This window comes from Dendrobates tinctorius, unplaced genomic scaffold (genome assembly GCF_039654945.1).
Source record: "Dendrobates tinctorius isolate UK_male_01 unplaced genomic scaffold, ASM3965494v1 ptg000196l, whole genome shotgun sequence".
Taxonomy (NCBI): Eukaryota; Metazoa; Chordata; class Amphibia; order Anura; family Dendrobatidae; genus Dendrobates; species Dendrobates tinctorius.
Window position 1 is genome coordinate 8164872 of NW_027361863.1, and position 14458 is coordinate 8179329.

Here is a 14458-nt window from a genome sequence, read left to right on the forward strand (position 1 = left end):
CCAGACAATGTGATTTTCTGGATTTTTTTTTCTCAGTTTGTCTCCCATAGTTGAGGTCTACCTATGATGTAAATTACAGACGCCTCTCATCTTTTTAAGTGGTGGAACTTGCACTATTGCTGACTGACTAAATACTTTTTTGCCCCACTGTATGTGATAAATATACAGACGATGTTCCTAAGATATTTTGAGTCTTACATTCATAGGACTCTCCCATTTGGAGGTTTCTATCGCTGGACATATTCATCAAGGGATGTGGTTCACAAAGTGGGTAGTGGCGGTGGACCCTCAAAGCCAAAATCCAATTGGCACTAGCTAAACCGGGACTTGAAATCTAAGGGATTGCTTGTTTTTAACTCAAACTCTTTGAGTACCGAGACTTATCTGTCAAGAATCCGCAGGATAAAAATCCTGGAATATTCTTAGGGTGGGGTGGTGGCTATGGTACTCAGATTAAAGATTTGTATGCAGAAGTCACGCCAAGAGACAATGTCATGAAGGTGTCACGTCACCCTGGAAGACCTGGAGTTAGACGGGTCACGTCGGGTAATGAATCACAGTGTTACGATCGCGGACACAGCGTGGCTTACAGCCAACGCTCCCATGTCATCGAGCTATAACGACGACGGGGTATGTGTCCCAGGTGATCGTGGAATATGGACCCACTGGACCACGGGGGGACCCGGACCTACCCAGACTAGGGAAGGGTAGCGACCGCGGTCTGTGGCAGCTGAGCTTGTGGACAAGATGGCCATAAGCAGGACTAAAAGACACCGCACAACTTCAGGTATGAAGAAAAATAAAGTTTACTGAAATAAGGCAAAAACTTAGAAACACCAGGTTCCGGAATATGTACATCATGAAGGAAACCCATCTCAGGTTGACAGACGAAGCAGGAGGTCATCATGGGTTGACGCAGTCCAGGATTGTCTGGCACTGGCTTACTAGGAGGGATCGCACATGCGGGTGGTCATGCAGCGCAGCGGAACCACGCACGCATGTACGGCTACGGGCGTAGCACAGGCGCAGCAGGAGAACGTCAGACTCCGACCTCAGGTGGACTTCAGATGATGGCAGAAGTCATCATGGGTAAGACCCCAGGGAACTGACAGGACATCAGAACAGGACTCAGATAGCACAGGTCCAGGAATGTTGGAACTACAGCACCGGGCATAGGCTGGTCAGATCTAGGACACGCAGGCAGGACCGTCACCAGGGAGCAGAACTGGAAACTCCCGGAAACCATGGAGGAGGATTCCATCCAGGAAGGAGAACGGGACCGGCTTAAGAGCACAACTTGGACCACCAGAACCACGGACTGGATATCTGGACACAGGCTGGACAGGGCACCTAGGCGGACATCAGGGCACCTAGGCGGACATCACGGAGACAGGCATCAGGACATCAGGTGGACATCAGGACATCAAGTGGACATCAGGACATCAGGTGGACATCAGGATATCTGGTGGACATCAGGACATCTGGTGGACATCAGGACATCTGGACGCCAGGTGGACATCAGGACACCAGACAGAACATCTGGAAGAGGTCGTCAGACACCGGACATCAGGCCGTGGACGTCAGGCTCCGGACGAGAGGCCACGATCATCAGGCTCCGGACATCTGGAAGCGACCTAGAAAGGAACCCAAGCGGTCTGGTGCAAACCCTGCCGGGTTGGACAGGAGCCGGCAGGGAATTGCACCGAATCTCCAGCTGAGCACAGAGTAGCAGAAACTCAGCGGACACACTGGACTCCTATTTCCTAACTTCCAGGTTAGATCACGGAAAGTCGGGTAGTAAAGAGTCACAGTCACTGGGCACAGAGTTCAAGACACAGAAGGACCCCAGGAACATCACACAGTGAACACAGTTCAGACAAGGTCAGGTAAAGGAGCAGATCCAGGATTCAGGAAACAGCACACACAATACACGGGCCTGGATAAGCAGCCTCCAGGAAGGGCGATCTGGGTATTATGCCCCCAGAGCAGGCGGAGAAACAAGACACAGTTCACAGAGGGACAAAGAGCAACAGCTCCTCCAGAACTGAACAGAATCAGAGCAGGAGCAGAACACAAACTCACATGGCAAGGTTCAGGAACTCAATGCGAAGCTCTGGCAACGCCCCAAAGGGGAGGGACCTTTATATAGGAGCTGCCACACAGCCATAGGCTGGAGCAGCAATTGTAGCACACACCCATTCCTGATAAAAGGAAGGGAGGTGTGGCCGTGCGCACCCTAAGCAAAGCAAAACATAATCAGCAATGCAAAGGACACCTGGCAGGAGCTGAAGCCTGAACACACGTGGTAAGTCAGGCAGGGTGCAACAGACCTATTAACCCACGGGTGACTGCCAAGGACCGCACACACGGGAGGTCATGCAGCGCTGCGGAACCACGCACACATGTACGGCTATGCAGCGGAGCCGGGCACTGAGCAGCATCCACACAGATAACTGACAACAGCATTCCAACACATTAGAGGGAAAAGAGCGAAGGGTTAAAGCAGAGATGCAGAGTAATGCCGTGAAACAAGGTCCAAACACAGCGGCGTTACACACAGGTCTTCTTTAGAGGTGTGATTTGTGTCTCATATTAAATGGATTCCTCTGGTGTTAAAGAGGATAACGACCCTTTATATGCTGGTCAGAAACATGCAGCTCCATTTCAGCTGCTTCTGATCTGGTTATTAGCAGTGCTAAAGCTAAGTCGTTGGAGTGCAGTTGTTGTAGCAGTGATCTGTGGTTTGCTGTAGTATGTGTGTGTTTATTTCCTGGTTCCTGTTCCCATTTAGTTTATTCCTCCCTGTCCCTATCCTCCTCCCTATTGTTGGTTACTGCTTTTGTATAGCACCTGTTACACATAGCGATATCGCTAGCAATATCGCTGTAACGTCACCGATTTTGTGACGTAGCAGCGATATTGCTAGCGATATCGCTACATGTGATACTTACCTCCGACCGGCTCCCCCGCCGGTTATCGGTGATCGCGCGAGAACGTCCTGGACCATTTCTCATCGGGCGCTTCCTGCTGGGCTTCCTGTGGCGCCGACAAGCGACGCGTGGACGCGGGCGGGAGGACGTCAGGATCGCCTCGTCTGACAGATAAGTAGCAACCCCCGACCGCTGCTATGTTGCTGGTGAGATCTGCCTGTGTGGCAGCTCACTAGCGACCACTTAGCGAGGCACCAGCGATCCATATCGTTGTCGGGATCACTGGTGCATTGCTAAGTGTAACGGAACCCTATGATAGAGGTTTTCTGTTATCCCTGTTTTTTCTTTGTGTCTTGTTTATCTTACATTTCTGAGGCATGCCTCATGGGGTGGGGACAGATCAGGGTTTAACAGGAACATAGTAAGGTCAGAGACTTAGGCCTCTCCACCTTAGAGAGTACCCCCGGGACAGGGATAGTTAGTTTGCCAGTTACAAAGACAGTTTGAGGCCCCCCTTCCTTATCAAAGACCGTCACAGCATGACAGATAATTCAGAAACATAGTCATAGGTGCGCCATAAGTCAGGACCAGAGGAATATAACATACCAATGTGTAGTATCCGAATCCAGGGAGCAAAACTAATACCTGCTAGACTTATGAGGACAAAGTCAGGAATGGAGCTGAGGTCAGAAGATAATTTAAAAAAGCACAAATGGATGGGAACCATTTAAAATTACACATTGATCACCAGGCAATGAGTGTGAGAACAGGAGTTGGATTTATAGAGGTTTTTTTTTACATCAAGTAAACATCTCAGGGCAAAGTTGTACACTGCACAGAATTAAGACAAAAAAAATACAATGTAACAGACCTGGACTATTCCTGCTGTGCTTTCTCTACGTAGCGCACCTTCAGATTTGACAGCAGCATGGAGTACATTAAAAAGCAGTATTGAGCAGTGTAGTTATGAATCCAGCTCTCCGGTGAGATAAACACTAGAAAATAGCAACACCTTCTGTGTGTGTCTTCCTCTGCTTCTCTTTGAGACTACATGCAACTGACAAAGGAAGTTCATTATGAGTGTGTCGATACATTTGAAATCCATTCTTTAAAGCAGTGGTCCCCAACCTTTTTTGCACCAGGGACCGGTTTCAAGCAAGACCATTCTTCCATGGCCCGGCAGGGCGGGGATGGAGGTGTGGCAGGGGCGGGGCTTTGGTCATAAGGGGGCGGGGCTATGGACACGGTTGTAGTGTAGCAGTGCATACTTATAATTAAATAACATTTATAATGTGACTCAACTCACCATAGGTTTTGAATAAGTGCTCCATCACCCCCTTCACCCCATCACTCCCTTCTCCCCATCATTGCCTTCACCCCATCACTCCCTTCTCCCCATCATTGCCTTCACCCCATCACTCCCTTCTCCCCATCATTGCCTTCACCCCATCACTCCCTTCTCCCCATCATTGCCTTCACCCCATCACTCCCTTCTCCCCATCATTGCCTTCACCCCATCACTCCCCTCTCCCCATCATTGCCTTCACCCCATCACTGCTGTCTCCCCATCATTGCCTTCACCCCATCACTCCCCTCTCCCCATCATTGCCTTCACCCCATCACTCCCTTCTCCCCATCATTGCCTTCACCCCATCACTCCCCTCTCCCCATCATTGCCTTCACCCCATCATTCCCTTCTCCCCATCATTGCCTTCACCCCATCACTCCCCTCTCCCCATCATTGCCTTCATCCCATCACTGCTGTCTCCCCATCATTGCCTTCACCCCATCACTCCCTTCTCCCCATCATTGCCTTCACCCCATCACTGCTGTCTCCCCATCATTGCCTTCACCCCATCACTGCTGTCTCCCCATCATTGCCTTCACCCCATCACTCCCCTCTCCCCATCATTGCCTTCACCCCATCACTGCCTTCTCCCCATCATTGCCTTCACCCCATCACTCCCCTCTCCCCATCATTGCCTTCACCCCATCACTGCCTTCTCCCCATCATTGCCTTCACCCCATCACTGCCATCTCTTCATCATTGCCTTCACCCCATCACTGCCGTCTCTCCATCACTCCCCTCATGGCCTTCTCCTCATGTCCCCATCTCCTCCAGGGCCAGGCTACACAAACACAGACCAACGCACACACACACACACATACATGTACACACACAGACAGACACATACATGTACACACACACACACAACCACACACACAGACATACACACACACATTATATATACACACACACACAGACACCACCTCTCTCCTCTCACCTGCCCGCCGCCCGTGCTTCCTCGCTCTGACACAGCAGCGGCCGCGCTCTCCTCTCTGTGTCAGTCAGAGACAGGAAGCGCGGGCGGCGGGCAGGAAGCTGGACGCAGTGGACGGATCCTTGCAGCTCCGCTCCTGCTATTCCCTCTTGCAGGCAGCGGAGCTGCTTGGATCGCTCCCTGGCCGCCGCTAAGAACTTCTGCGCGCCGCCCCAGCCCCCGCTACGCCACTGACCGCCCCTGGCTCCCCTTGTGTCCGCGGACCGGCAAGGGCACTGCAGCGGCCCGGTGCTGGGCCGCGGACCGGCGGTTGGGGACCCCTGCTTTAAAGAATAGCTGTCATACTCATTTTTATTTCGTAAATCAATAATACATATAAAAAAGTAAGAAACTTTGAAATATATCTTACCAGAGAAATCAGCTTCTTTCTCCTTCTGGACTGATCATCCATTTTCAAAATCAATTTTCCATTTTCCAAAGTTTCAATTTTTGGGTAAAATCTGTATTCAGTGAATACAGATTATTACATTACTGAGATAACAGATCACAGTTACTACTGATAAGTTTCTATGTAGATGGGAGATGGGAGAGGGGAAAAGGGGAAAAGGAGGGAGAAGCTCTGTCTCCAGCTCCCATGTCCCTCTCCTCTAAATAGAATTTTATCTGTAGCAATTGTCATCTCTTATCTCAGTAATCTTAAAATCCGTCTTCATTGAATACAGATTTTACATGGAATTTCAGAATTTTGAAAAAGAATGTACAGTTCTGGAGGGGAAAGAAGCGGATTTCTTTGTTAAGATATATAAGATAAATATATATTCTGACATTTCCTTCTCCGTGGGTGGTACCACAATAACACCCCGGCAGCAGGTGCGCTGTCTGGGTGTTATGTTTGACACCAATCTCTCCTTTACATCCCATATACAATCCCTTGCCCGCTCTTGCCGCTTACACCTAAAGAACATCTCTAGAATCCGCCCTTTTCTCACTATGGAAACAACAAAAACCCTCACTGTTGCATTGATCCACTCTCGCCTGGATTACTGCAACGCTCTATTAATTGGCCTCCCCGTCACTCGACTATCCCCTCTCCAGTCCATACTCAATGCAGCAGCCAGGATCGTCCATCTGGGTAATCGGTACTCGGACGCGTCCGCTCTTCGCCAGTCCTTACATTGGCTGCCCATTCATTATAGGATCCAATTCAAAGTACTTGTTCTCACCCACAAAGCTCTCCACAGTGCGGCACCCCCTTACATCTCTTCTCTCATTTCTGTCTATCGGCCTAGCCGATCGCTGCGCTCTGCAAACGACTTTCGACTAACCTCTGCACTAATCCGTACCTCCCACTCCCGACTCCAAGACTTCTCCCGTGCTGCTCCTATCCTCTGGAATGCTCTACCCCAAGAAATCAGGACTATCCACAATTTGCATAGTTTTAGGCGCTCCCTCAAAACACACCTGTTCAGAGCGGCCTATCACATTCACTAATCAAAGTCATTCTCTGTGTAAGTGTGCGTGCGTAGCCCATTCACTATCTCCATCCATCCTTCACTCCTGCAAGATGGCTGGACCTTCATTGTAAATACACCATTGTAAATACACACCTGTACTCTGCATCTCCCTCACCTCATTGTAGATTGTAAGCTCTCACGAGCAGGGTCGTCTTATTTCGTCTTATTTTGCTTTAATTATTGTATTGTTAGCGTTGTTACTTATGACTTGTGTTTTGAAACTGTTAAACTGTAAAGCGCTGCGGAATATGTTGGCGCTATATAAATAAAGATTATTACTATTATTATTATTATTACAACGTTTCTTATTTTTACATGTGTTATTGATTTATGAAATAAAAATTAAACTGATGGTGATACTTTTCTCAGAGGAGGCCCATTTTATTACAAGACAGCTTTTATTGTTCTACAACCTAGGTAGACACACTACTAAAATTATCCTGACAGGTTCCCTTTTTTGCCTAGATAGCAACCTAACCGTGGTCTAGTTTAGAACTCTTCTCCTTATGAAAGCAATTCATATTTGGTTTAAAAGAACCAGTTCCCCCCCCCCCTAAATCTACTTTGATATTCTGTTAGGGGCTATTCTAAAATAGCATCACCCACCCCTCCCAAAAAAAAAAAAAAAAAGGAAGGTGAACAAATTATGACAGCACTTCAGGAAAATGAATAAAAAGCCAAACAACAACCTAGGTGTTTACAGAATTGTACATTTGTATCGCTTGAGCAATCTGGAACATGTAAGTAGTAGATGCATTAGCCTCTGTTCACATTTGCATCCAGGTTTCTGATAGAACCATGATGGATCCGTCCGTTTCCAACCATGTAAGGCTCCACTATTTTTCCTGGCAATGGTTCCAAAAACTTGAGATGTAAGTAGGATTTCATTAGGTTATCTGACCAAGTCTCGGATCTATGTACCGTAGCATGCATATGTTCCTGATAATCCCTCCAGGGTTATACCCATGCAAAAAGGTGTCATAAATCAATGGGATCAATACAGATCCATCCAATTATTCAAGGCTCCTGTAAAATAATAAATAAATAACAGAAGTCATGCCACCAGTTTGCATTTCCAAATTGGTCTACGATGTTAAACCCTCAGCTATCTCCATTTTCTTTCCGTTCCTCACGTCCGTATCTCTGAATCTCAGATTATGTTCTGTCGGCTAGTGTCCTCATGTACGATCTCGGTACATGACTTTTCTGACAGTATCAGATGTTACAACCAATTTTCTCGGTAGCTGTAATGATTTATAAGTCCAAGAAGACTGTCTAAACAAACCGTAAATTAATTATTGTCTCCATGTCAGAATGAAGATCTACGATGGTATCAACCCAAGCCGGATGTCACTTGACAAAAAGAAAGTGACGTGTGGACCTTCGCGTGACCCAGATGCGTCACTTTTCATATGTGCAAAGTGAGTCTAAATCAATACGCTGAGCAGAAGAGGAGAAAGATATCGAATGGTCTTCATAGATCGTTAACCCCATTGGGAATAGGGACTGACGTGAGTAATGGACTCCTTTGCATTGTGTTCTAGGATGTGAATAATGACTAATATCATATTCACCCCATATCTCATTTTCACTCTTAGTATACTGTTTATGGGCTTAAACCTTACAATCTATTTCATCCCAAGAGAAAAAAATGATTACCTTAGGTGTTACCTGCCCCGTCTGTCTTTCTTCTCTTCTATTTACCTGTCTCATGTCTCCTCTCCAACACATTGGGTTTCTGCAGCAATCCAATGCACGCCTTTGATGTCAGTCACCTGGTTAATTTAAACCCAGCTCGGGCAGCGACATGACACCTGAGTATTCAGGTAGTTGGCATTCGGCCACAACATTGTACCATCATTTCTACAATAGAATTGCTGCAATATATCTGCTACATCAGTGAACCAGTCCTGCTACATCAGTCCAAAGGAAAACTCTGCTACATGAGCAAACGAGTCCTGCTACATCAGTCCAAAGGAAAACTCTGCTACATGAGCAAACGAGTCCTGCTACATCAGTCCAAAGGAAAACTCTGCTACATGAGCAAACGAGTCCTGCTACATCAGTCCAAAGGAAAACTCTGCTACATGAGCAAACGAGTCCTGCTACATCAGTCCAAAGGAAAACTCTGCTACATGAGCAAATGAGTCCTGCTACATCAGTCCAAAGGAAAACTTTGATACATCAGTGTACCAGTACTGCTACATCAGCACAAAGGAAAACTCTGCTATAGTAGTGATCCAGAACTAGTGCTACCATGTCTCTATGGCTCCAGTCATCATTGTTCCAATACTGCTACAGCTGCCTTTGCTGCTACCCTAACTATCATTGTTCCGGTCCTGTTACAGTCTCCTCCTTAACAAGTCTGCTACATCTATCCTCAGTACCAGCTCTGCTACAGCATCATCTGCTGTACCAGCTCTGCTGCTCCGGAAATCACAATTCCAGCTCTGCTGCATTTCCTCTTTAAAACCTTTGTGCACCTTCTTGCTCTGTACTCCATTTGCATTAGTACAACTTGTCTGTGTTGCTTTAAAGGGGGTTTGTTTTAAGAAAAGCCTTGTCCCCAGGCGCAGTTAGTTTTTTTAAAAAAAATACCTGTACATGACCCGCTGCTCCACTAGACTAGCGCCGAGTCTCCCCCACTGCTGTCTGACATCACGTCAATAGCGTTGCAACAAGTCAGTGGATAGCAAGTAGATAGCATGAGCCCCAAAAAACCGCTGTGCTCACTGATTAAAATAAATGTATATATCAAGATATTGAATTTCTTCGCTTTCTTTCTCCGTAGGTCAAGGATGATCTAAAGGAAACAATATGGAGAAAATAGAGAAAAGTGACCTATTTGCTTTGAGGTCACCTTTGATTCTTTCTACATGGGGGAAATTTCTGAAAACCTTACCAAGCACCCTCTCCTCCTATTTGACTGACGGCTCCTTTGCCTGAAGCCACAGAGCATAGAGATTGTCAGAGGCTTCAGATCTACCATAGCCTTTCAGTCTCATTTGCATATCAATCAATTCAAAGGCTGATTTCTCAGTAACGGCAGAACGGATTGGCCATGTAATGGTATTGCTGGACTTGTCTTAGAGATACATGTATAAATAGTTTGGGGGTGAAATTCTCCTTAAATTTTTGATACATTTCATTTAGGCGAATCTCTTTTGCTATCTCTAGGATCCTGACGAAGCCTTTGGGTGAAAAGTGCGTTGGGGCTTGTGGACCTGGACACATGCACACGATCCCTCCTCTAGTAACATACCATCTTGGTGTAACGATATACTTATCTCATTTGTCTTTATTTCCTCACTAACTGAAGAGCCGGCGTTGCCTTGGCCTAGAAACCAACTGTGGTTAGTTATAACAAATTGTAATGATTATATTGCACCTAAAAACATTTCACATCATATATTCAACACTACTGATATGCAACACAAATTAACTAAACGATTACCCAAGTATTGATAGTATTTTATTTTCAACTCATTCAAGAGCCTTTTGATAAACAACATGTGTATCTAATCCTATCCTGTGTGATACTGTCTGCTGAGCCATGTATCTAATCCTATCCTGTGTGATACTGACAGCTGAGCCGTGTATCTTATCCTATCCTGTGTGATACTGACTGCTGAGCCGTGTACCTAATCTTATCCTGTGTGATACTGTCTGCTGAGCCGTGTACCTAATCCTATCCTGTGTGATAATGTCTGCTGATCCGTGTATCTAATCCTATCCTGTGTGATACTGACAGCTGAGCCGTGTATCTAATCCTATCCTGTGTGATAATGTCTGCTGAGCCGTGTACCTAATCTTATCCTGTGTGATAATGTCTGCTGAGCCGTGTACCTAATCTTATCCTGTGTGATACTGTCTGCTGAGCCGTGTACCTAATCCTATCCTGTGTGATAATGTCTGCTGATCCATGTATCTAATCCTATCCTGTGTGATACTGACAGCTGAGCCGTGTATCTAATCCTATCCTGTGTGATAATGTCTGCTGAGCCATGTATCTAATCCTATCCTGTGTGATACTGACAGCTGAGCCGTGTATCTTATCCTATCCTGTGTGATACTGACTGCTGAGCCGTGTACCTAATCCTATCCTGTGTGATAATGTCTGCTGAGCCGTGTACCTAATCTTATCCTGTGTGATACTGTCTGCTGAGCCGTGTACCTAATCCTATCCTGTGTGATAATGTCTGCTGATCCGTGTATCTAATCCTATCCTGTGTGATACTGACAGCTGAGCCGTGTATCTAATCCTATCCTGTGTGATAATGTCTGCTGAGCCATGTATCTAATCCTATCCTGTGTGATACTGACAGCTGAGCCGTGTATCTTATCCTATCCTGTGTGATACTGACTGCTGAGCCGTGTACCTAATCCTATCCTGTGTGATAATGTCTGCTGAGCCGTGTACCTAATCTTATCCTGTGTGATACTGTCTGCTGAGCCGTGTACCTAATCCTATCCTGTGTGATAATGTCTGCTGATCCATGTATCTAATCCTCTCCTGTGTGATACTGACTGCTGAGCCGTGTATCTAATCCTATCCTGTGTGATACTGTCTGCTGATCCGTGTATCTAATCCTCTCCTGTGTGATACTGACTGCTGAGCCGTGTATCTAATCCTCTCCAGTGTGATACTGTCTGCTGATCCGTGTATCTAATCCTCTCCTGTGTGATACTGACTGCTGAGCCGTGTATCTAATCCTATCCTGTGTGATAATGTCTGCTGAGCCGTGTATCTAATCCTATCCTGTGTGATACTGTCTGCTGAGCCGTGTACCTAATCCTATCCTGTGTGATACTGACTGCTGAGCCGTGTACCTAATCCTATCCTGTATGATAATGTCTGCTGAGCTGTGTATCTAATCCTATCCTGTGTGATACTGACTGCTGAGCTGTGTATCTAATCCTCTCCTGTGTGATACTGACTGCTCAGCCGTGTATCTAATCCTATCCTGTGTGATACTGACTGCTGAGCTGTGTATCTAATCCTCTCCTGTGTGATACTGTCTGCTCAGCCGTGTATCTAATCCTATTCTGTGTGATATTGCCTGCTGAGCCATGTATCTAATCCTATCCTGTGTGATACTGACTGCTGAGCCGTGTATCTAATCCTATCCTGTGTGATACTGACTGCTGAGCCATGTATCTAATCCTATCCTGTGTGATACTGACTGCTGAGCCGCGTATCTAATCCTATCCTGTGTGATACTGACTGCTAAGCTGCGTATCTAATCCTATCCTGTGTGATACTGACTGCTGAGCCGTGTATCTAACCCTATCCTGTGTGATACTGACTGCTGAGCCGTGTATCTAATCCTATCCTGTGTGATACTGACTGCTGAGCCGTGTATCTAATCCTATCCTGTGTGATACTGACTGCTGAGCCGTGTATCTAACCCTATCCTGTGTGATACTGACTGCTGAGCCGTGTATCTAATCCTATCCTGTGTGATACTGACTGCTGAGCCGTGTATCTAATCCTATCCTGTGTGATACTGACTGCTGAGCCGTGTATCTAACCCTATCCTGTGTGATACTGACTGCTGAGCCATGTATCTAATCCTATCCTGTGTGATACTGACTGCTCAGCCGTGTATCTAATCCTATCCTGTGTGATACTGACTGCTGAGCCGTGTACCTAATCCTATCATGTGTGTTACTGACTGCTCAGCCGTGTATCTAATCCTATCCTGTGTGATACTGACTGCTGAGCCGTGTATCTAATGCTATCCTGTGTGATACTGGGCTCCCCCTGCAGTCTGTGTCAGAGGGTGGTCTGTCTTGGCACGGTAATAAATTGTGTTATTTCCAGCTTTACATAAGGATGATAACACCATAGAAATGATAAGAATAATAGGCAAAATTGGTTGGTGAATTGGAAGGCACGGGGTTAAAATTTTGCCTCACAACATGACACTCTCGGGGTCCAGACGTGTGACTGTGCCAAATTTGGTGGCTGTAGCTGCGACGGTGCGGATGCCAATCCCGAACACACACACATTGAGCTTTATATATTAGAGCAGGGGTCCCCAACCGCCGGTCCGCGGCCCAGCACCGGGCCGCTGCAGTGCCCTTGCCGGTCCGCGGACACAAGGGGAGCCAGGGGCGGTCAGTGGCGTAGCGGGGGCTGGGGCGGCACGCAGCAGTTCTTGGCGGCCAGGGAGCGATCCAAGCAGCTCCGCTGCCTGCAAGAGGGAATAGCAGGAGCGGAGCTGCAAGGACCCGTCCACTGCGTCCAGCTTCCTGCCCGCCGCCCGCGCTTCCTGTCTCTGACTGACACAGAGAGGAGAGCGCGGCTGCTGTGTCAGAGCGAGGATGCGCGGGTGGCGGGCAGGTGAGAGGAGAGAGGTGGTGTCTGTGTGTGTGTGTGTGTGCGTTGGTCTGTGTTTGTAGCCTGGCCCTGGAGGAGATGGGGACATGAGGAGAAGGCCATGAGGGGAGTGATGGAGAGACGGCAGTGATGGGGAGAGGGGAGTGATGGGGTGAAGGGAGTGATGGGGTGAAGGCAATGATGGGGAGACAGCAGTGATGGGGTGAAGGCAATGATGGGGAGACAGCAGTGATGGGGAGAGGGGAGTGATGGGGAGAAGGCAGTGATGGGGAGAGGGGAGTGATGGGGAGAAGGCAGTGATGGGGAGAGGGGAGTGATGGGGTGAAGGCAATGGTGGGGAGACAGCAGTGATGGATTGAAGGCAATGATGGGGAGACAGCAGTGATGGGGTGAAGGCAGTGATGGGGAGAAGGCAGTGATGGGGTGAAGGCAATGATGGGGAGAGGGGAGTGATGGGGTGAAGGCAATGATGAGGAGACAGCAGTGATGGGGTGAAGGCAATGATGAGGAGACAGCAGTGATGGGGTGAAGGCAATGATGGGGAGAAGGGAGTGATGGGGTGAAGGCAATGATGGGGAGAGGGGAGTGATGGGGTGAAGGCAATGATGGGGAGAAGGCAGTGATGGGGAGAAGGCAGTGATGGGGTGAAGGCAATGATGGGGAGAAGGGAGTGATGGGGTGAAGGCAATGATGGGGAGAAGGGAGTGATGGGGTGAAGGCAATGATGGGGAGAAGGGAGTGATTGGGTGAAGGCAATGATGGGGAGAAGGGAGTGATGGGGTGAAGGCAATGATGGGGAGAGGGGAGTGATGGGGTGAAGGCAATGATGGGGAGACAGCAGTGATGGGGTGAAGGCAATGATGGGGAGAGGGGAGTGATGGGGTGAAGGCAATGATGGGGAGAAGGGAGTGATGGGGTGAAGGCAATGATGGGGAGAAGGGAGTGATGGGGTGAAGGCAATGATGGGGAGAAGGGAGTGATGGGGTGAAGGCAATGATGGGGAGAAGGGGGTGATGGAGCACTTATTCAAAACCTATGGTGAGTTGAGTCACATTATAAATGTTATTTAATTATAAGTATGCGCTGCTACACTACAACCGTGTCCATAGCCCCGCCCCCTTATGACCAAAGCCCCACCCCTGCCACACCTCCATCCCCGCCCTGCCGGGCCATGGAAGAATGGTCTTGCTTGAAACCGGTCCCTGGTGCAAAAAAGGTTGGGGACCACTGTATTAGATTATTAGTCACAGTACTGCTGCCAGAGTTGCAGTACTTGTAGCAAGGTCTGTTACCTTCTGAAAGTTGTTTCATACAATTTATACTTGATATCTTGTACATGTGTAACGGTTCCGCTTCTAGGAACATTCTGTTTGGTCGCACCTGTTTGTC

General features: G+C 47.7%; 1 long non-coding RNA gene across 1 annotated transcript; it reads left to right on the plus strand.

The window, feature by feature from the left end:
* Window positions 1–2254: 2254 nt before the first annotated feature.
* On the plus strand, window positions 2255–10506 carry LOC141056057 (uncharacterized). Its single transcript, XR_012221574.1, has 3 exons — window positions 2255–2305; window positions 8040–8237; window positions 9518–10506. It is a non-coding gene; the product is annotated as an uncharacterized lncRNA (long non-coding RNA).
* The last annotated feature ends 3952 nt before the right edge of the window (window positions 10507–14458 follow it).